The 22,131-nt window shown below is 51.9% G+C and overlaps 1 pseudogene; it reads right to left on the reverse strand.

The window, feature by feature from the left end:
• Positions 1 to 20,705: 20,705 nt before the first annotated feature.
• On the reverse strand, positions 20,706 to 20,976 carry LOC140385975 (NADH dehydrogenase [ubiquinone] 1 beta subcomplex subunit 1 pseudogene; annotated as a pseudogene).
• Positions 20,977 to 22,131: the final 1,155 nt, after the last annotated feature.

A 22,131-nucleotide genomic window follows, 5' to 3' on the forward strand; every position in this document is an offset into this window, starting at 1 on the left:
CAACTCATTCTAAACTCTGCCTGGATCCTAATTTACGGCAGATCCCATATTTCATCACATATGGGACGGCAGTGGTGTAGTGATATTGTCACTAGACTAGTAATCCGGAGTCCCAGGATCTGGGGACATGCGTTCGAGGCCCACAACAGCAGATGGTAACATTTGAATTCAATAAAAAAATCTGGGATTAAAAGTCTAAAGATGACCATGAACCATTGTCGTAAAAAACCCACCTTGTTCACTAATGTCCTTTAGGGAAGGAAATCTGCTGTCCTTCCCTGGTCAGGCCTACCAAGTGACCCCAGACCGACAGCAATGTGGTTGACTCTTAACTGCTCTCTGAACTGACCTCGCAAACTACTCAGTTCAAGGGCAATTAGGGATGGGCAACCAGTGATACTCACATCCCCTGAATTAATTTAATAATACCCACTCTTGATAGCTGGCAATGCCTTGAATTACTATTTTTTAAATTTAGAGTACCCAATTCTATTGTTTCCAATTAAGGGGCAATTTAGGTGGCCAATCTACCCACCCTGCATATCCACACGGACAGTGACCCAGGGCCGGGATCGAGCCCAGGCCCTCGGTGCCGTGAGGCAGCATACAATCCCATTTCTAAAAGTACAAGATACTAGTTTCCTTTCTGCCATAGGTTTATCTCATTGTGTTTGACATTTTACACCTTTAGATTTTCTTTTACAAAAAATATACTTTATTCATAAAATCTCTAATAAACATTACAGAACATTTCGAATAGTCTTGTACATTTCCATCAGAGTTACACATTCACTTGACTTTCATCCATTCAATTGGGATGACATTACACACATATCGCTCTTTACGTTACAATTCTTTCTTAAATATTTATACTGTCATGTTTCTTTTATACATTGGAGTGTTACTGACCCAGACCGAGGGGGGTTTACACTGTTCCCCGCCCCTCGGTGTACATTGGGGGGTTTACACTGTTACCCGCCCCTCGGTGTACATTTGCTGGAAAGACCTTACACAGTGGTCTTTCCCCATTGCGCCTTGGGGGCAGCTGCCCCAAGCTTGAGTGCGTCCCTCAGCACGTAGTCCTGGACCTTGGAATGTGCCAGTCTGCAACACTCGGTCGAGGACAGTTCTTTGCACTGGAAGATCAGCAAGTTTTGGGCAGACCAAAGAGCGTCTTTCACCGAGTTGATAGCCTTCCAGCAGCAGTTGATGTTTGTCTCGGTGTGTGTCCCTGGAAACAGTCCGTAGAGCAGAGTCCTGTGTCACAGAGATGCTCGGGATGAACCTTGACAAATACCACTGCATCTCTCTCCAGTCCTTCTTTGCGAAGGCACATTCCACAAGGAGGTGGGTGACCGTCTCAGTTCCCCCACCTTTATATATATATTTTTTTCCCCCCAAAATATACTTTATTCATAAAATCTATCATAAACATTACAGAACATTTCGAATTGTCTTGACTGTACATTTCCATCAGAGTTACACATTCCCTTGACTTTCTTCCATTCAATTTTGATGACATTACACACATATCGCTCTTTACGTTACAATTCTTTCTTAAATATTTACATCGTCATGTTTCTTTTGTACATTTCCCCCACAGCCACTCCGAGGGCAGCGTGCATTGGCGCAGAGCCTTCGGGTGTACATGAAGAATCTGACGGGGAGGGCCCTTCTCACCACCAGCCAAGCTAGGTCTTGGTGCTTGTTTGAAAGTTCTGGTGATGAGGCGTTCTGCCAGATGACTCTGACAGTCTGCTCAGGGAACCGTCCAACGTCCTCCACAGTCTGCTTTTCCCTGAGGGCCTCTAGGACATTACGTGCTGACCACTGCTTCATTGCCTTGTGGTCAAAGGTGTTTTCCCTCAAAGATGTTTCCACGAGGGACAGGTGTTACGGCACGGTCCAACTACTTGGAGCGTTCCACGGCAATGAGGCCAGGCCCATCCTTCATAACACCGGGGACAGGTAGAACCTCAGTATGTAGTGACACTTGGTGTTTGCATACCGGGGGTCCACACACAGCTTGATGCAGCTGCACACAAAGGTGGCCAACAGGATGAGGAAGGCGTTGGGTACGTTTCTCCCTCCCTTCTCCAGAGGTTTGTACATAGTCTCCCTTCGGACACGGTCCATCTTGGATCTCCGGATGAATTTGAAGATGGCTCGGGTGACTGCTGCGGCGTAGGGTCGGGTTATGGGCCAGACCTGCGCCACGTACAGTAACACCGAGAGTACCTCACACCTGATGACCAGGGTTTTGCCCGCAATGGAGAGGGAGCGTTGCTCCCGCCAGCCCAGTTTCTGTTTTACCTTGGCTATGCGCGCCTCCCAGTTTTTGGTGCACGCCCCAGCCGCTCCGAACCATATCCCCAGCACCTTCAGGTAATCTGACCTGACAGTGAAGGGGACAAAGGACCGGTCGGCCCAGTTCCCAAAGAACATGGCCTCGCTTTTGCCGCGGTTTACTTTGGCTCCCGAGGCCAGTTCAAACTGGTCGCAGGCATTCAACGCGTACGGACACGGAATCCGAGCAGAAGATGGCAACGTCGTCCATGTACAGGGACTTGCATGCCTCTGCTGCCTGGGATCGTCACTCCTCTTATACCCGGATCCTTCCTGATGGACTCGGCAAAAGGTTCTATGCAGCACACAAACAGGGCCGAGGGGAGGGGGCAGCCCTGCCTGACTCCGGATTTGATCTGGAACTTTTCTGATTCCCACCCATTGATTGAGACTGCGCTATAGATGTTTGTGTAGAGCAGTTTGATCCAATTGCGAATTCCCTCCCCAAACCCCATTTTGGAGAGCACATCCATCATGTAGGTGTGCGATATTCTGTCAAAAGCCTTCTCCTGAGTCAAGGCTGATGAGGCAGGTGTCCACCCTCCTGTCCCGCACGTAGGCGATCATATCCCTGAGTAGCGCGAGGCTATCAGAGATCTTCCTGCTGGGTACAGCACAGGTCTGGTCAGGGTGGATCACCGACTGCAGAGCAGACCTGACCCGATTGGCGATGACCTTGGCTAGAATTTTATAATCCACATTCAACAGTGAAATGGGGCGCCAATTTAGAATTTCTTCCCTTTCCCCCTTCTGCTTGTAGATGAGGGTGATGATGCCTTTCCTCATGGATTCTGACATGCTGCCTTCCAGAAGCATACTCTCGTACACTTCCAGCAGGTCTGGGCCCATCCAGTCCCACAGAGCCGAATACAACTCAACCGGTAAGCCATCGCTTCCGGGAGTTTTACTCGTCTCGAAGGACTTGACGGCCTTTGTCAGCTCGTCCAGAGTTAGCGGTTTGTCAAGGTTTTCCCGCTCGCTGTCGCCTAAGACCTCCGTGATGGTCGACAGGAAGGTCTGGGAAACAGTGCTATCTATTGGCTTCAGGTCATACAGTCCAGCATAAAAGGATTTACTGATCCTCAGGATGTCAGAGTGTGATGACTTTACAGAGCCATCTTCTTCCTTCAGGCTGCTGATCACAAAGGTCTCTCTGTGCACCTTTCGGAAGAAGAAGAGTGAGCACTTTTCATCCTGCTCCATGGAGCGGACTCTGGAACGGAAGATAACCTTGGAGGCCTCCGAGGTGTAGAGCGAGGCTTGCTGGCTCTTCACCTCTTGGAGATTCTCCATGACATCCACCCCCATCGACTGAAGCTGGAGCAAATTCTGCATACTTTTCTGGAGCCTGGACATGACCCCTCGTCTCTCTCTCACCTTTTGAACGCCCTTGAGGATGAAAAACCTTTTGATATTCCCCTTGATTGCTTCCCACCAGAGATGTGGAGACTCAAAGAGGGGTTTCACGGTTCTCCAACCTTTGTAATCCCTCCTGAGTTCCTCGAGGTTCTCAGGGGTCAGCAGTTTTACATTCAGCTTCCATGTTCCCCTGCCTACCCCTTGGTTTTCCTGCAGGTGGCAATCGGCCAGTAGGAGGCAATGGTCAGAGAAGAACACCGGCTTAACATCGGTTGCTGCAGACGTCGAGCAGCTTGGCGTCTTTTACCATTTTCATCAGGAGTCTGGACGTAGAGTCTAGTTTGCTGTCGGCTCTGCCGGATCGTCCAGCCGCATCGATGATGCAGTTGAAGTCACCGCCCAGGATGACCGGCTTGGAGGTGGCCAACAGCAGTGGGAGTTGCTGAAGGACTGCCAGCCGCTCACTCTTTACGGCCGGGGGGTACACGTTAATAAGTCTGAGAGGGGCGTTTTTGTATTTGACGTCTGCTACGAGGAGGCGCCCGCCCACCACCTCCTTAACGTTGGAGATGGTGAAGTTGCCTCCCCGCAGCAGAATACCCAGGCCGGAGGAACGACAGTCGTTTCCTCCTGACCAGATGGACGGCCCGTGGGGCCACCAGCTCGACCAGCGCCTGTAGTGGCTGAGGTGCGGAATTCCGCTCTCCTGCAGGGACAGTAGGTCGGCTTTCGCGTTTGCCAAGTAGCCGAGTGTGGCTACACACCGCGAAGTATCTTTGATGCAATTTTAAACCCATTATAAAAAGGTAGATTTACCAGTCTCAAGAGTCCAGGGTCTATACAGTTGGCTGTTCCAGCTGTTGGATGTTCCCCAGCATGCCGGTGGTGCTCGCAAACAGTTGCAGGGCTGAGAAAACTGTTCTGGTCCGCACTGGGCCCGTGAACTTGATGCAGATGCATTGGGGGGGTGGTGTAGCCCTGGCGATCGTTGTGGCAGTCAGTAGGTGTTGGGGTTGCAGGCCAGTTTTCGCCTGGGTTGTTGCTGCTTGTTACTTTCGGGGGTTGGTCTGTGACCTTGTTTTCGATGTCCGGCGTTTGGTGTCCGTTGGTCATATTGCTGTTCCCATCCACCAGGGGTTGATGGTCTCGGCGTGCTTTATTTCCTTCCCTGTCTGTGGTCTGGAGGGGTCTGTGCCTCCCGTTCCACATTGGTGCTTTGCCTCTTTATTTGAGGCCGATTCTGGTCTTGTTTTCCCTCATCGGAGGAGGTGACAGCGCTAAGCCCGCTGGCTGGAAGGTGTCGCTTTTTGCCACTCCCCCTCGGGCGGTTCTTCAGTTTATCTTTTTTGTTTCCTCTTTCGTTTGTCCCTGTTCACCGTTTCCGACCCTTCAACTAAGGGGAAGAGCTGCTCCCGATCCACCCGGTCCAAGCCCCTCTTGTACAGCTCGATCAGGTCGCCCCTCAGTCTTCTCTGCTCCAGCGGAAACAACCCAAGCCCCAACCTCTCTTCATAAATGCTGTAGACCAACTCGGTTTAAAGGCGTATTTCTGTGCTGCATTCTATGTAGATATGTAAGCAGTTGGGCGGCACAGTGGTTAGCACTGCTGCCTCACGGCGCTGAGGTCCCGGGTTCGAATCCCGGCCCTGGGTCACTGTCTGTGTGGAGTTTGCACATTCTCCCCGTGTTTGCGTGTGTTTCACCCCCACAACCCAAAGATGTGCAGGGCAGGTGGGTTGGCCACGCTAAATTGCCCCTTCATTGGAAAAAAAAATAATTGGGTACTCTAAATTTATTTTAAAAAAGGAATATAAGCAGTTACCCCCTTCTACAACCCTGCAGGATCAGGAACAATGCTCTTTTTAGCACCTCTGCCTAATTTTACTCTGCGTTGAAGTCAATGTTGGGTGGGATGAAAAAACAAAATTCCCAACCCAATCCCGTGGGATTCCATTTTAGGAGTTGGGATAAAATTATCCTGCATCATTGTACATAGCCTGTCACAATGGCCAGTGTTGCTCAGTCTGTCCCCCCGTAAGAATGCTGTTCCCATTTGAAGACTTGCTCTCGTTTGTGGGTTATTTATTTATTTGTTTTGGACCGTGTTCCAAATTCTCATAACGGTGCTGAGATGTAAATCGGACCAAAACGTCTGGAAACTCCAAATGTAATATTCTCAATGACCAGACATTAAAAGATGCAATCTGCTGCCTGAATTTGCATTGACTCATAATAAAGAAAAGTTACTGGAATTGCTTCAAAACCATGCGGTGATTTGGCAACACCCAAGTAAAAAGAAACAGAGGCTGAGGCCACAGTCTGTTTGGAAACCATAGTAACTTCCTGTCATTAAAAACAAATTTTAGTAACTTAATCCCAAAGTAACCATTTGTCTGCAATAAAATGTTGCTTACCACAGCTCACCAGCCCTTCCTCTATTGGATGAGCGAACTGCTGAAGAACAATGGATATTCACACAACTTGTGATTCCAAACACTTTGGAATCTCGGTTCTATTCATCATAAGAAGTTTTCTTTGCCAACTTAGCTGGATGACTGCACGATGCAGCAACAAATTGGTTGGAAACATGAGCTTAAGCTCCCATGACAATTAATAAAGTGGACAATCTTTTCTACTGTTGGCTGCGCAGTTTAACTTCTTTTGATCGCCAGTGATATGGCACTCTACTTAAACTTTCACCCAACATCCTTCCACACAGGGCTCGGCCAGTGTCCCTACCCTTACCGTCTTTTGGCGAGCAGTCAATGCCTGCTCCCTGCTTTTATTTTATTTTGTCAGCGAATGCCCATTCTGTTTTTTTCATTCTGGGGGCTTTTGTCTAATTTTTGACAGCTTTGTTCGGTCTGCTCCTGTGAGCTTCGGATTAGAAAATCGAAACCGTCAGCAGGTGGGGATAAAAATGTTTTAAGAAAATAACCTCCCAGGGCAGCACGGTGGCGCGGTGGGTTAGCCCTGTTGCCTCACGGCGCCGAGGTCCCAGGTTCGATCCCGGCTCTGGGTCACTGTCCGTGTGGAGTTTGCACATTCTCCCCGTGTTTGCGTGGGTTCCGCCCCCACAACCCAAAGATGTGCAGGCTAGGTGGATTGGCCATGCTAAATTGCTCCTTAATTGGGAAAAATGAATTGGGTACTCTAAATTATTTTTTTTAAAAAGAAAAAGATTTCCAGACCATCCCTAATTGCCCTTGAGAAGATGACGGTGGGATCCCCTTTTGAACTGCTGCAGTCTATGTGGTGTGGGTACAGAAGGAACACCACCACCTGGATGTTCTCCTCCAAACAGCTCAGCATCCTGATGTGGAAATATTTCGCCGTTCCTTCACTGTCGCTGGGTCAAAATCCTGGAACTCCCTTTTTAAAAATAAATTTAAAGTATCCTATTTTGATTCCCCCAATTAAGCGACAATTTAGCGTGGTCAATCCACCTTCCCTGCACATCTTTGGGTTGTGGGGGTGAGACCTACGCAGACACGGGGAGAATGTGCAAACTTCACACGGACAGTGACCCGGGGCCGGGGTCGAACCCGGGTCCTCAGCGCCGTGAGGCAGCAGTGCTAACCACTGCACCACCTTGCCACCCCGGACAGCACTGTAGGTTCGAGAAGGTGGCTCACCACCACCCTCTCAAGGGAAATTAGGAACGGGCAATAAATGCTGGCCCAGCCAACGAAGCACGCATCCCGCAAATTAATTTTTAAAAAGCTCGCACAAACAGCAATGTGATAAATGACCAGGTTATCTGATTTTCGTGCTGTTGGCTGTGGAGTAAATATTGACCTGGGACACAGGGAAGATCTCTTCTCCTCTTCTTCAAATAGTGCTGGAGGATTATTTACACCCACCTGAGAGATCAGATAGAGCCTCCATTTAACAACTCAATCACATGACAGCACCTCTGACAGTGTGACACTCCCTCAGTACTGCTTTGGAAAATCAGGCTAGATATTGCACTCAAGATTCCGGAATCTACAGTGAGTCTTGAACTTACAGTCCTCTTCCAAGAGTTCAAGCCAGTGCTTCACGGCTCAAAGAGTTCTTTAAGGAGGTAAAAGACACACAGGAAAATGCAGAGATGTAGTGATCAATTGTTCTGTGCTTGATTATGTGAACCTGTTTACTATTGATGCTTACTGTGCTTGATTTGATCCCTTGCTCCACTATTTAGTTTAAAGCCCTCTCTACTTCCCTAGTTAACAGCTGGTCCCAGTACAGCTTAGTGTAGTCCGTCCCAGTGATACAGATCTCACTTTCCCAATACCCGTGCTAATGCCCCACAAAATAGAACCCACTTCCCCCCACGCCAGTCGTATGAGCCACGTATTCCTCTCTCTAATTTTATGTACCCGATACCAATAGCATGTGGCTCAGGTAATAATACAAAGACTATTACTTTCGAGGTTCTGCTTTTCAATTTACTGTGTGGCTCCTCATGCTCTCCGGGCGGAATTTAATGGAAACATTTCTAAGTTCATTTGTGGCAGGTTTGGCACAGAGATTCCCGCCGGCTTTTCAGGTGAGTTCCCCACCGCTATCTAACAACACTGAGGGCACGATTCAACTAATTGGGAACAAAGTTCCATAGCGAGCGCTTTTAGCCCCCCGTTTCCCGCCACGCACAGCACTGAGGAACACAATGCTAACAAACGTCACTCGGCGTGGATACGGGGCCTCAATGGGAATGCGTGGCTGAGGCAAGCTCCACTTGCCGGAACTCCTCAGTGTAACACTGGGTGAGGCTGCAGGCAGACTCTTGTGAAGATTAACGTGACAGAGGCTTCACATGTATCAGGTGTAACATGTTTTAATAGTGAACATCGGACATTTCCACTCTCCCTCGCTACAGGTAGTGCCCCCAACCCGCCTCCTCCTCCCCAAGCCCAATCAGTGATCCTCTCTCGTCTTGATCTTTTCGTGGTCTACTGCTACGTCTAGGTGGTCCCCAGGATGCACATCAGAGGTGGAGGCAGCCTGTTGGTTTCCGCGCCCTGTGGCCTTTGATGCCCTTGATCGTCCTCTGGAGAGCCTGATGATTCCGGCCGACGTACCGCTCTCAGTGGCGCGCCGTGCCAGCCTGTTCTGCCCGCTGCTCTTGTGAAGCGCGGGTGTCAGAGAGGGAGGGATTCTTAAGAACTGGAGATCGCCGTGGTCTCCTCGGCAGCAGGCCCCAGGTTGGCATCCAGTGATCCCTCCTCCCTGACGGTGCCTGTAGGGCCCTGGAGGTCTCCATGGGAGGGAGGGGCAGCTGGAGTTTGGTCCAGGGGCCTCCCTGTCTTCTGGTTCTGCGAGTTCTGGAGGCACCCCACAGTCTGCACCACGGTCCCGGCGCCCCCAGCGATGCTCCTCAGTGACTGGCCCATGCTGTGGAATGGCTCGGGAATGTCCACCTCATCTGAGGCACGTCCCTCAGCGACTGGGACGTGATATCAAGGCCCTCAGCCATGGTCGTCCCAGAGTGAGTCATGCCCTGGACACCACCTTCAGGACACGGACGTCGTGCACCAGGTTTTCCACTGCAGTCGCCATCCGAGCAGTGTTGGCCTCGGTGCCACACATCACCGGCGCCATCTCCTGCACCTGGAGCCTTTGGGACTCCTCTGATTGGCTATGCACTCGCCGGAATGTTGCTGTCCTCTCCACCTGAATGTCGCGGTTGCGTCTTATCATCTGCTTCAGCTCTGGGAGAACCTTGTCCAGAGGCTCAGCATTTGACTGGGACCCAGCTGAGTCCTGGCATCCAGCAGACCCCCGACTGCTGACTGCCTTGGATGTTCCTGCCTCCGCCTGACGCACGTCAAAAACTGTGTGGTGCTCACCAGAGTGTGCCCCAGCAGCCTGTCCACTAATGTCGCCCACCGAGCTGTGTGTCTCTGCGCTGGTGGGAGGTGGGGGTGACAGCTGTGACACCTCACCGGTGGTCTCTCCTCCGAAGTGGCCCTATGGGTGGCGGGGGGCGGTGGGGGTGACACCGGATGTCTCGGCCTCAACAGACGGAGATCCTGTGAGACAATGGACAAGTGGTCGGTGGGGGAGAAGGATCATTTTGTCTGACATGAACAACTCACAGGTCACCTGGGTGACGGGGCAGTGGATCCTCACCTGTGTGGCGCAAGCCAACCTCGCTGTCGGTGACTGCTCTCTCCTCGGTCAACTCCACAATCTCCAGGGCCTGTTCCTCATTAGGGGGCGAGGTCACGAATCTCTGGTATTCCGCCCTCCATCTTGGCCCTTTACCACTTATTATGGGCTATCTTCTCCTGCGGGGACAAAGAGAGGACATTGTGAGCTGCATGCTTGATGGGTCAGGGGGGCCTATAGCATGTGGCACATGTGGGCACCTGGACATGAAGGGGTTGTGCTAGTGGGTGCCAGGCTGTGCTGAGGAACAAGCTTGAAGATCAACAGCGCGATGTCCGCTGACTGGCGCCCAAAACGGCGCAAATCAGTCGGGCATCGCGCCGCCCCAAAGGTGCAGAACGCTCCGCATCTTTGGGGGCCGAGCCCCAACCTTAAGGGGCTAGGCCCGCGCCGGACGAATTTCTGCCCCGCCAGCTGGCGGAAAAAGCCTTTGGTGCCCCACCAGCTGGCGCGGAAATGACATCTCCAGGCGGCACATGCGCGGGAGCGTCAGCGGCCGCTGACGGCATTCCCGCGCATGCGCAGTGGAGGGAGTCTCTTCCGCCTCCGCCATGGTGGAGACCGTGGCGAAGCGGAAGAGAAAGAGTGCCCCATGGCACAGACCCGCCCGTGGATCGGTGGGCCCCGATCGCGGGCCAGGCCACCGTGGGGGCACCCCCCGGGGCCAGATCGCCCCGCGCCCCCCCTGGACCCCGGATCCCGCCCGCGCCGCCTTGTCCCGCCGGTAAGGTAGGTGGTTTAATCTACGCCGGCAGGACAGGCATTTTAGCGGCGGGACTTCGGCCCATCCGGGCCGGAGAATCACGGGGGGGGCCCGCCAACCGGCGCGGCGCGATTCCCGCCCCCGCCAAATATCCGGTGGTGGAGAATTCGGCAACCGGCAGGGGCGGGATTCACGCCAGCCCCCGGCGATTCTCCGACCCGGCGGGGGGGGTTGGAGAATCTCGCCCCAGATGTGGGGAGGGTGCGAGGTGTCAGCCAGTGATTTGTGGCGGGGGGGGGGGGGGGGGCGCTGTTGTTGGGATTTTGAGGGGTGGCGGGTGGAACTGATGCCAGGAGAGAGGTGGTCACTTACCCTTGCAGCTCGATGGAGGTCGTTGGTCTTCTTCCGCCATTGGACGCTGGCCCTCCTGGTCATCCTGCCCGCACTGACTGCTGCTGCCACTGCCTCCCAGGCAGCGTTGGTGACCCTGCTGCTGGTCCTCCAACCCCCTCGGGGGAACAGGATGCCCGTCTCTCATCCATGGTGTCAAGAAGCCTGGCCAGGTTGACATCCCCAAAGCGAGGAGCATGTCTGCGCACTGCCACGCTCGTGTGCTGAGTGGGAGTGAGTGGTGAGGGAGTGTTTACCAGCTGCTCCCCCTTGTTAGTGGCGAGACGCTGAGGCAAGAGTCCGGCAAATCAGATGGCAACACAGCCAGTAATGGCGAAAAGCTCGTTGGGGCTCATTTCCAACACAAAGTGCCATTGAATACTGGCCGCAATCTCGCGAATGCAGCCGTCGAGAAATTCCCTGCCAATTCTGCTCAAAATCACACTTAGAAATGTTCCGTTAAATCGCAGCCCCGTCTTCTTTTTGTGATGGACTCATTGTTTTTTTAAAATTTAGACTACCCAATTAATTTTGTCCAATTAAGGGACAATTTAGTGTGGCCAATCCACCTACCCTGCACATCTTTGGGTTGTGGGGGCGAAACCCACGCAAGCACGGGGAGAATGTGCAAACTCCACACGGACAGTGACCCAGAGCCGGGATCGAACCTGGGACCTCGGCGCCGTGAGGCAGCAGTGCTAACCCACTGCGCCACCGTGCTGCCCTTGATGAACTCATTGTTAACCCGGTTTGGCCCAATTGTCTGCAAACATTTAGAAAAAGGGATTGAGAGAAGGATTGGTCACGCTAAATTGCTCCTTTATCGGTTAAAAAAAACCAATTGGGCACTCTTAATTTATATTTCAAAAATTGCAAGTGGAATTTTTTTTTCCACCTTCCTCTGGGGCCTCTCCCTTCCATTCGGAGCAAGAACACAACTATCGTGGGATGAGTTTTTTCCCATCTGGGGAAGGCTGCCTCCTTTAGCCCCACTGATGCCTTGTTTATTCCAAAACTCAGCCGAGCTGGAGAGTCTCAATTATTTGCTCATCTTCAGACCAGACACGGGCTCTGATCAACTTTCCAACAATGGGATTCAGCTGAGCTCAGATACTCACAAGTGACCATTCACCCCGGCCACTCTCGTCTCAAGGCTCCCATTTAATTGAATTCAGTCCTAATGAGTTTTTCTCGCAAAGCTGTTTCTTGACAAGTTTCTGAAGCCATTACGTGGGCCAACACTTTGTTGATTCTGGTCAATGGGGTTATCAGTTGCAGCAATCCATACAGCTCACAACAAGTTTTAAGTAATTAAATTAAATTCAGTACATGCGATGCGAAATACAGCGACACATTTCAGATACATGGAAATCCCAATGGAGCGCATAATTATGCACATTTATATTTTAAAGTTTTTGTGCGTGAGGGTCAACATTACACCTTGCTAGCCTTGATATTGTGGTGTTAAATGTTTATTCAAACAGCGTACTAATGAAACCACAGGAACAGCCGACTCAAGGTCGCCTGTCTCAGGTTGAAATCTGGACAGGGGTATTTTTGACCCACCAGTAGCTCTGGTGTTGAGAAAGAATTTAAGCATTGTCCAACCCGTTTGAAAACATTACTTTCAATTGGTTTTGACGCGCAAAAACATTTACGGCTGAGCCAGCAGAGTCTCGCAGGGTAATCAAACGGGGAACAGATAATGAGAAAGGCATGCAAAGACTTATTGATAGCGTAAAGCAGCAAGTTTAGGAAAGGAGTGATGATTTGAAGGAAACGGCAGACTGAACTTCAAACAGAGATACATGGAGAGCGGTGGTCATTTCTTCTGTTAATCCTGTCTATGGGGATTCTCATAGCCGGAGAATCGGTTCTTTGACAGCAGCTGTGATTTAATGATTTCCACATTTTACTGAAACAAATGTTTCTTATCCAAACCACTGCTCTCTAATTACAGAGCAAGACAAGGAATCGGTATTGAAAGAAAGCCTTGCCTTTATACAACACTGTTGGTGAACTCAGGACGTTCCAAAGCCCTTTACAGCCAGTTAAGTAATTTTGAAGTTTAAGTTACGCAGCAGTCAATTTCCGCACAGAATGCTTCCACAAAGAGCAAGAAGAGCAGTAGAAGAATACAAAATAGCAGCAGGATTGGCCCATACATCCCAATCTGTGCACAGTCTTCAGGTGTGGTCTCCAAAGATGACTAACCCACCTGCAAAATTGGACCTTCTTTGCAAAGGCGCATTCCATAAGGAGGTGGACAAGGACAATGACTTCTCCCCCACCACAGTCACCTCAAGGGCCACGTGCGGATGGGGTCAGGAAGGATCTGGCGGGGAGGGCCTTTCTCACCGCCAGCCAAGTTAGATCTTGGCGGGCAGCACGGTGGCGCAGTGGTTAGCACTGAAGTCTCACGGCGCCGAGATCCCAGGTTAGATCCCGGCTCTGGGTCACTGTCCGTGTGGAGTTTGCACATTCTCCCCGTGTTTGCTTGGGTTTCGCCTCCACAACCCAAACATGTGCAGGGTAGGTGGATTGATAGGGAAAAATGCATTGGCTACTCTAAAAAAAATTTTTTTTAAGTTAGATCTTGGTGCTTGTTTGAAAGTTCAGGTGATGAGGCATTCCATCAAATGTTCTTGACTATCTACTCATGGAATCATCCGACAGAATCTAGCTTTTCCCACACGGCCTCCAGGACATTTTGTACAGACCACTGCCTGATGGAGCTGTGGTCAAAGGTGTTTCTCTGCATAACCCTTTCCATGAGGGACAGGTGGTCTGGCACAGTCCAGCTACTCGCAATGTTCCGTGGCAGGGTGGCCAGACCCATTCTGTCACATCACTGGGGACAGGTAGAACCTCAGCACGTGGTGATACTTGGTGTTTGCGTACCGAAGATCAAGGCACAGCTTGACGCAGGTACACACAAAGGTGGCCCTCAGGTTTAGGACGATGTTGGACACATTTTTTCCCCTTTATCTAGAGGTTTATATGTTTGTATGCGGCCCATTTCTGACCCTCAGACGAAGTGGAAAATGGCTCAGGTGATCACGACAGCGCACAAAAGAATAATAGGCCAGACCTGCACCATATACAGCAACATCAAAGACTGCCTCGCACCTGGCGATCAGGTACTTACCGGCAATGGAGAGCGACGTCGCTCCCACAGAGCCAGTTTTTGGTTCATTATACCTACTTGCTCCTTCCAGTTTCTAACTCTCTCCGAACCATATCCTCAGCACCATCAGGCTATCTGATCTGACAGTGAAGGGGACAAGGGATCGGTCAGCGCTGTTCCCAGATAACATGCACCCAAGGCTAGTTCGAACTGGGCACAGAAGTTTATTAGCTTGTGTACCAATGGCGAATCTGGACAAAAGACAGTGACGTATTCCATGTAATAATAATAATCGCTTATTGTCACAAGTAGGCTTCAATGAAGTTACTGTGAAAAGCCCCTAGTCGCCACATTCCGGCGCCTGTTCGGGGAGGCTGGCACGGGAATTGAACCCGCGCTGCTGGCCTTGTTCTGCATTACAAGCCAGCTGTTTAGCCCACTGTGCTAAGAGGAGGTTGTACAGGCAGGTTTTGACCTGAGTGTCTCCACTGCCTGGAATTGTCATTCCTCTTATGCCCGAATCCCTCCTGATGGACTCAGCAAAGGTTCTGTCCAACACGCAAACCGGCCAGGAGAGAGAGGGAAGGCCCGCCTGAATCCAGATTTAATTGGAAAGCTTTCTTTTTCTTTAAATTTAGAGTACCCAATTATTTTTTCCAATTAAGGGGCAATTTAGCGTGTCCAATCCACCTACCCTGCACATCTTTTGGGTTGTGGGGTGAGACCCACGCAGACACGGGGAGAGTGTGCAAAACCCACACGGACAGTGACCCAGAGCCGGGATCGAACCCGCGTTCTCGTGGCAGTGAGGCAGCAGTGCTAACCACTGCGTCACCGCGCCGTCCTGATTGGAAAGCTTTCTGGTTCTCACCCATTGGTTGAAACTGGGTTACTGATATTGGTATTGAGCAATTGGGTCCAATTGCGGATTCCCTCTCCAAACCCCATTTTGGAGAGCACGCCCGTCACGTAGCTGTGTGATATTCTGCCAAAGGCCTTCTCCTGGTCCAACCTGACGGGGTAGGTATCCACATTCCTATCCGACACACAGGCAATCGTACCCCTTTTCAAAAATAAATTTAGAGTACCCAATTCATATTTTCCAATTAAGGGGCATTTTGGCATGGCCAATCCACCCAGCCTGCACATCTTTGGGATGGGGTGGGGGGGTGGGGGGGGGGAAACCCACGTGGACACGGGGAGAATGTGCAAACTTCACACGGACGGGCAGCATGGTGGCGCAGTGGTTAGCACTGCTGCCTCACAGCGCCGAGGTCCCAGGCTCGATCCCGGCTCTGGGTCACTGTCCGTGTGGAGTTTGCACATTCTCCCCGTGTCTGCGTGGGTTTCACCCCCACAACCCAAAGATGTGCAGGGTAGGTGGATTGGCCACGCTAAATTGCCCCTCAATTGGAAAAAATGAATTGGGTACTCTAAATTTATAAAAAGAAACAACTCCACACGGACAGTGACCAAGAGCAGGTATCGAACCTGGGACCTCAGCACCGTGAGGCAGCAGTGCTAACCACTGCCCCACCGTGCAGCCCCTCGGGTAACATTCCTAATAGATTGCAAACATAGATTGGCCTGTAAAGAATTGTACATTGTGGAGCTGTACCAAAACAAGTGTCAGTCAGCATCACCAGAGGATGAGGCGAGGAATCCTCATAGAAACCCCACAATGCAGAAGGAGGCCATTCAGCCCATCAAGTCTGCACCAACTCTCTGTAAGAGTACCTCCCTCGGCTCACTCCCCCACCCTATCTCCACAATCCCACCTAACCTGCATGTCCTGGGACACGAAGCAGCAATTTATCATGGCCAATCCACCTAAGCTGCACAACTTTTGGACTGTGGGAGGAAATCAGAGCACCCAGAGGAAACCCACGCAGACACGGGGAGAAAGTGTAAACTCCACACAGTCACCCAAGGCCAGAATTGAACCTGGGTCTGTGGTGCTGTGAGGCATCAGTTCTAACCACTTTGCCACATATCTCTGCACTGAGAAGAGTTAATTTGAGCACACAAACTAGGCTGACACTGCTGGGGCAATGCTGAGGGAGTGCTGCAGTGTCGGGGGTGCTGTCTGAGTGGACACTGCTGGGGCAATGCTGAGGGAGTGCTGCAGTGTCGGAGGAGCTGACTAGGCTGACACTGCTGGGGCAATGCTGAGGGAGTGCTGCAGTGTCGGAGGTGCTGTCTGAGCGGACACTGCTGGGGCAATGCTGAGGGAGTGCTGCAGTGTCGGGGGTGCTGTCTGAGTGGACACTGCTGGGGCAATGCTGAGGGAGTGCTGCAGTGTCGGAGGAGCTGACTAGGCTGACACTGCTGGGGCAATGCTGAGGGAGTGCTGCAGTGCCGGAGGGGCTGTCTAGGCTGACACTGCTGGGGCAATGCTGAGGGAGTGCTGCAGTGTCGGAGGAGCTGACTAGGCTGACACTGCTGGGGCAATGCTGAGGGAGTGCTGCAGTGTCGGAGGAGCTGTCTAGGCTGACCTGCTGGGGCAATGCTGAGGGAGTGCTGCAGTGTCGGAGGTGCTGTCTGAGTGGACACTGCTGGGGCAATGCTGAGGGAGTGCTGCAGTGTCGGAGGTGCTGTCTGAGAGGACACTGCTGGGGCAATACTGAGGGAGTGCTGCAGTGTCGGAGGTGCTGTCTGAGCGGACACTACTGGGGCAATGCTGAGGGAGTGCTGCAGTGTCGGAGGTGCTGTCTGAGCGGACACTACTGGGGCAATGCTGAGGGAGTGCTGCAGTGTCGGAGGAGCTGTCTAGGCTGACACTGCTGGGGCAATGCTGAGGGAGTGCTGCAGTGTCGGAGGTGCTGTCTGAGCGGACACTACTGGGGCAATGCTGAGGGACTGCTGCAGTGTCGGAGGTGCTGTCTGAGCGGACACTACTGGGGCAATGCTGAGGGAGTGCTGCAGTGTCGGAGGTGCTGTCTGAGCGGACACTACTGGGGCAATGCTGAGGGAGTGCTGCAGTGTCGGAGGTGCTGTCTGAGCGGACACTACTGGGGCAATGCTGAGGGAGTGCTGCAGTGTCGGAGGAGCTGTCTAGGCTGACACTGCTGGGGCAATGCTGAGGGAGTGCTGCACTGTCGGAGGTGCTGTCTGAGAGGTCACTGCTGGGGCAATGCTGAGGGAGTGCTGCAGTGTCGGAGGTGCTGTCTGAGCGGACACTACTGGGGCAATGCTGAGGGAGTGCTGCAGTGTCGGAGGTGCTGTCTGAGCGGACACTACTGGGGCAATGCTGAGGGACTGCTGCAGTGTCGGAGGTGCTGTCTGAGCGGACACTACTGGGGCAATGCTGAGGGAGTGCTGCAGTGTCGGAGGTGCTGTCTGAGAGGTCACTGCTGGGGCAATGCTGAGGGAGTGCTGCAGTGTCGGAGGTGCTGTCTGAGCGGACACTGCTGGGGCAATGCTGAGGGAGTGCTGCAGTGTCGGAGGTGCTGTCTGAGTGGACACTGCTGGGGCAATACTGAGGGAGTGCTGCAGTGTCGGAGGAGCTGTCTGAGCGGACACTGCTGGGGCAATGCTGAGGGAGTGCTGCAGTGTCAGAGGTGCTGTCTGAGCGGACACTGCTGGGGCAATGCTGAGGGAGTGCTGCAGTGTCAGAGGTGCTGTCTGAGCGGACACTGCTGGGGCAATGCTGAGGGAGTGAGATATATTTGTTCCTTAGACAGCTGATATAGTCAACCCGTCACGCGATGGAAAATGGTGAGGGACTGGATTTGCAGATAGCCTGGAGAAATGTTTCAGATCCTGGCCCTTCATCAGAACTTCTTTTTGAATAAATTTAGAGTACCCAATTATTTTTTTTCCCAATTACGTGGCAATTTAGCGCGGCCAATCCACCTAATCAGCACATCTTTGGGTTGTGGGGGTGAAACCCACGCAGACACGGGGAGAATGTGCAAACTCCACACGGACAGTGACCCAGGGCCGGGATTCGAACCCGGGTCCTCAGCGCCGTAGTCCCAGTGCTAACCACTGGGCCACGTGTCGCCCACCCCCCGTCATCAGAACTGACGGTTCTACTCCCCCCGAATCTGCTTGAGCTGCTTTTGTGTCAGATTTCCAGCGTCTCCGATATTTAACTTCTTGTCCGCACTTCCAGTGAGTTACCTCAAATAGACTTACTCAATGGCTGGGAGGTCTAAGGTTAGCATCACTTTGTGGAGCCATTTCCTGTCTTAAATTAATGGCCTGATTGTTCCGGAGGATTTTTTAATGCAAGAAAAGTAAGAGTTTAACCAACAACATGAAGCATTTGATAATTACAGATCTGCCCACCACCAATTAGATTAGACCATTTTTAGATGTTGGCCATTGTTCAAAATTCCAATTCCTTCTGTGCGACTGATCTGCCTTGATTGTGTATTGAAATAGACTGTAACATCTCCAGTCCAGAAACCTAGGGCGGGATTTTCTGGTCGCAACACCTCCCCCACCCCCACCCCCAACACCAGAAATTCCCTCCCAAGGAACTATTCCGTCCTGCCTGTGACAATCCCTGTGGTGGGCGGGGCCGGAACATTTACTCCTTAATGTTTGGAAATACCTCTGTCCAGAATTTGTTTCTTCAGTAGATTCCAACAACTCAGAGACTTGTCGCTCGATACTTGGGCAGTACTTGGGGAGCGGAAACGTGGAAGATCCATGGTTAAGTAAAATTGTTTTTATTATTGCTTTAACATCGAAACATACGAACTAGGAGCAGGAGTAGGGCACTCGGCCCCTTGAGCCTACTCGGCCAGTCAATAACAGCGCGGCTGATCTAATTGTAACCTTGACCCCAAATACCTGCCGACCCCCCGATAACCTTTCCCCTCTCCCGTGCTAATCAAGTATCTCTCCAGCTCTGCCTTAAAATCGACCTTTCCGCTTCTCCGCCCCAGGGGATACAGGACAAGGTAGATTTGAAAACAGGAGTGGGGGAGGGGAAGGTCTCGGAAATTAACAAAGAGCTCATGGAGTAGGAAGGAACTGAGATAGGGGAGGTAAAACGGAAATGGGAGGATGTGTTGGGCAAGGAACTAAAGGTGGGCCTGTGGAAGACGCCCTGAGTAGAGTCAACGCATCCTCGTCGTGAGTCGGGCAGCACGGTAGCACAGTGGTTCGCGCAATTGCTTCACAGCTCCAGAGTCCCAGGTTCGATTCCGGCTTGGGTCACTGTCTGTGCGGAGTCTGCACATCCTTCCCGTGTGTGCGTGGGTTTCCTCCTGGTGCTCCGGTTTCCTCCCACAGTCCAAAGATGTGCAGGTTAGGTGGATTGGCCATGATAAATTGCCCTCAGTGTCCAAAATTGCCCTTAGTGTTGGGCGGGGTTACTGGGGTATGGGGATAGGGTGGAGGTGTTGACCTTGGGTAGGGTGCTCTTTCCAAGAGCTGGTGCAGACTCGATGGGCCGAATGGCCTCCTTCTGCACTGTAAATTCCATGATAATCTATGATACAAGGGGGCGAGAGAGGCTGACGTTTTGGCCTATACCTCCTTGGTAGTCCGGAGAAGGAACTTATTGGCGTGGAGGGACTCCGAGCCCCCAAAATCGGGGGTGTGGGTTAGCGACATGGCTGGGTTTCTGGGGCTTGAGAAGGTTAAGTTCGCCCTGTTAGGGTTAGGGTTCGCCGGGAGGTGGCGGCCGTTTAGCGACTTCTTTGGGGAAAATTAAGCTGTCAGCAGATACGATAAGGGGGGGGGGGGGTGGTGCTAGGGAGGGAGGGAGGTAGAGGGAGATAGTTGAGGTGGGATCAGCGAGTGGAGGCGGGGACCTGGTGAACTGTGTGTGTAAGCCGTGTTGGCTGGGTGTGGGTATTGGTTGGGGGGGGTGTTACTGTGTTATGTTTGTTTTTGAAATTGTTGTTAAAAAATTACAAATGCCTTCATAAAATGTTTTCTTAAAAAATAGCTCCGCCTTAAAAATATTCTTTTTTTTGTTTCTTTTTAATTTAGAGTACCCAATTCTTTTTTTTCCAATTAAGGGGTCATTTTAAAAAAGAAATTAGTGTGTCCAATTCATTTTTCCCCAATTAAAGGGCAATTTAGCGTGGCCAATCCACCTACCCTGCACATCTTTGGATTCTGGGGGCGAAACCCACGCAGACACGGGGAGAATGTGCAAACTCCACACGGATGGTGACCCGGGGCTGGGATCGAACCCGGGTCCTCGGCGCCGTGAGGCAGCAGTGCTAACCACTGCGCCGCCATGCTGCCCTTAAGGGGCACATTTAGCGCGGCCAATTCGCCTACTCTGCACATCTTTTTGGGGTTGTGGGGGTGAGACCCTTGCAAACACGGGGAGAATGTGCAAACTCCACATGGACAGTGACCCAGGGCTGGGATTGAACCTGGGACCTCGGCACCGTGAACCTTTTTGTTTGAAATAAATACAACGTAAGGTTTATTGAGTCTGACATACAACTTGCGTACATCAAATTAATGAAACAATTACAATGAACTATTTGCCATGCCTTTTTAAATTTTATATTCCAATTACACTAAGAAGGAAATCTTGGCAAATTTTAGGACTTCAAACCAATTATCTGTTGCATGAAGATAAACCAATTTTGTGAAAGATCAAATTTCAATCGAACAAAACAGCATAATTCAAATAAACTTTCACTGGATCCCTAATTGAAGACGAGTCAAAACGAAAACTGACACTGGACTTTTTTGTAAATGCAAAACAGTTCCTTGTTTGCTCAGCATGGCTTTCAACTCTTCACTTCCACGTAGTTTCTTCACCTGGTTTCAATTCTCATTTATACAATAAACTTTTGTTTCTGAATGCAGTAAGTTTACTATCATTTCTTCTATCAAGATAACATCCCAATACAAAACGCAGAGGGACGAGGATATTGGGCGATGGCTCACGTACGAGGATAACGAGACTCATTTTGCTGCCTTTAGTGGTCCTGCGCCTGAGACCGTCTCCCCCATTTCCCTCAGCAACAGGCCGGTCCAATCACCGCCACCGTGAACCTTAAAAACATTCTACTATTCTGCTTCCATCGCCTTTTGGGAGAGGGTTCCAAAGACTCATGGCCCACAAAGAGAAAAATATTTCTCCTCATCTCCGGGCGGGAATGTCCGACACCCCGCCGGGTCGGAGAATCGCCGGGAGGGCGGCGTGAATCCCACCCCCGCCGGCTGCCGAATTCTCCGGCGCCGGGGTTTTGGCAGGGGCAGGAATCGTGCCACGCTGGTCGGCGGCGGTTGGCAGTGCCCCCCCCCCCCCGGCGATTCTCCGGCCCGCGATGGGCCGAGCGGCCACCCGTTTTCGGCGGCTCCCGCCGGCATAAATCACAACAGGTCCTTACCGGCGGGACCTGGCTCCGCGGGCGGCCTGCAGAGTCCTCGGGGGGACGCGGGGGGGATCTGGCCCCCGGGGGGGTGCCCCCACGGTGGCCTGGCCCACGGTCGGGGCCCACCATTCCGCGGGCGAGCCTGTGCCGTGGGGGCACTCTTTCCATCCGCACCGGCCTCTGTCAACCTCCGCCATGGCCGGTGCGGAGGAGAACCCCCCTGCGCATGCGCTGGGATGACGCCAGTACACGCTGGCGCTCCCGCGCATGCGCCAACTCGCGCTGGCTGGCGGAGGCTATTTGGTGCCGGTTGGTTTGGCGCCAAGCCCTCCCACGCCGGCTGGCGCTGTGCCAAACATTCCGGCGCCGGTCTAGCCCCTGAAGGTGCGGAGAATTCCGCCCTCCGTCTTTAATGGGCGATTCGTTATTTTTAAACAGTGGCTCCTAATTCTCAATTCTCTGACAAGCGAAAACAGCCTCTCCCACATACATCTCAGTTTCTTAACGTTTTCGCTCAAATCACCTATTCCTCTTCTATACTCTCGTGGAGAACAGTGCTTTATAATGTTTTACCACTGTTTTATGTTCCAGGTAATTATTTACGCCGGCAGAGTTTTCCGGTACACACATTTCTGGATCGGAATTCAAACGTCATTCGGTAATCCAGAAAATTCCAAAATCCAGAAATGACTTAGTCCCAGGCATTCCGGAGTGGAGAAAGGTCACAGTGTACGATCTCTCTTTAA

Source organism: Scyliorhinus torazame, chromosome 11 (genome assembly GCF_047496885.1).
Source record: "Scyliorhinus torazame isolate Kashiwa2021f chromosome 11, sScyTor2.1, whole genome shotgun sequence".
Classification (NCBI taxonomy): Eukaryota; Metazoa; Chordata; class Chondrichthyes; order Carcharhiniformes; family Scyliorhinidae; genus Scyliorhinus; species Scyliorhinus torazame.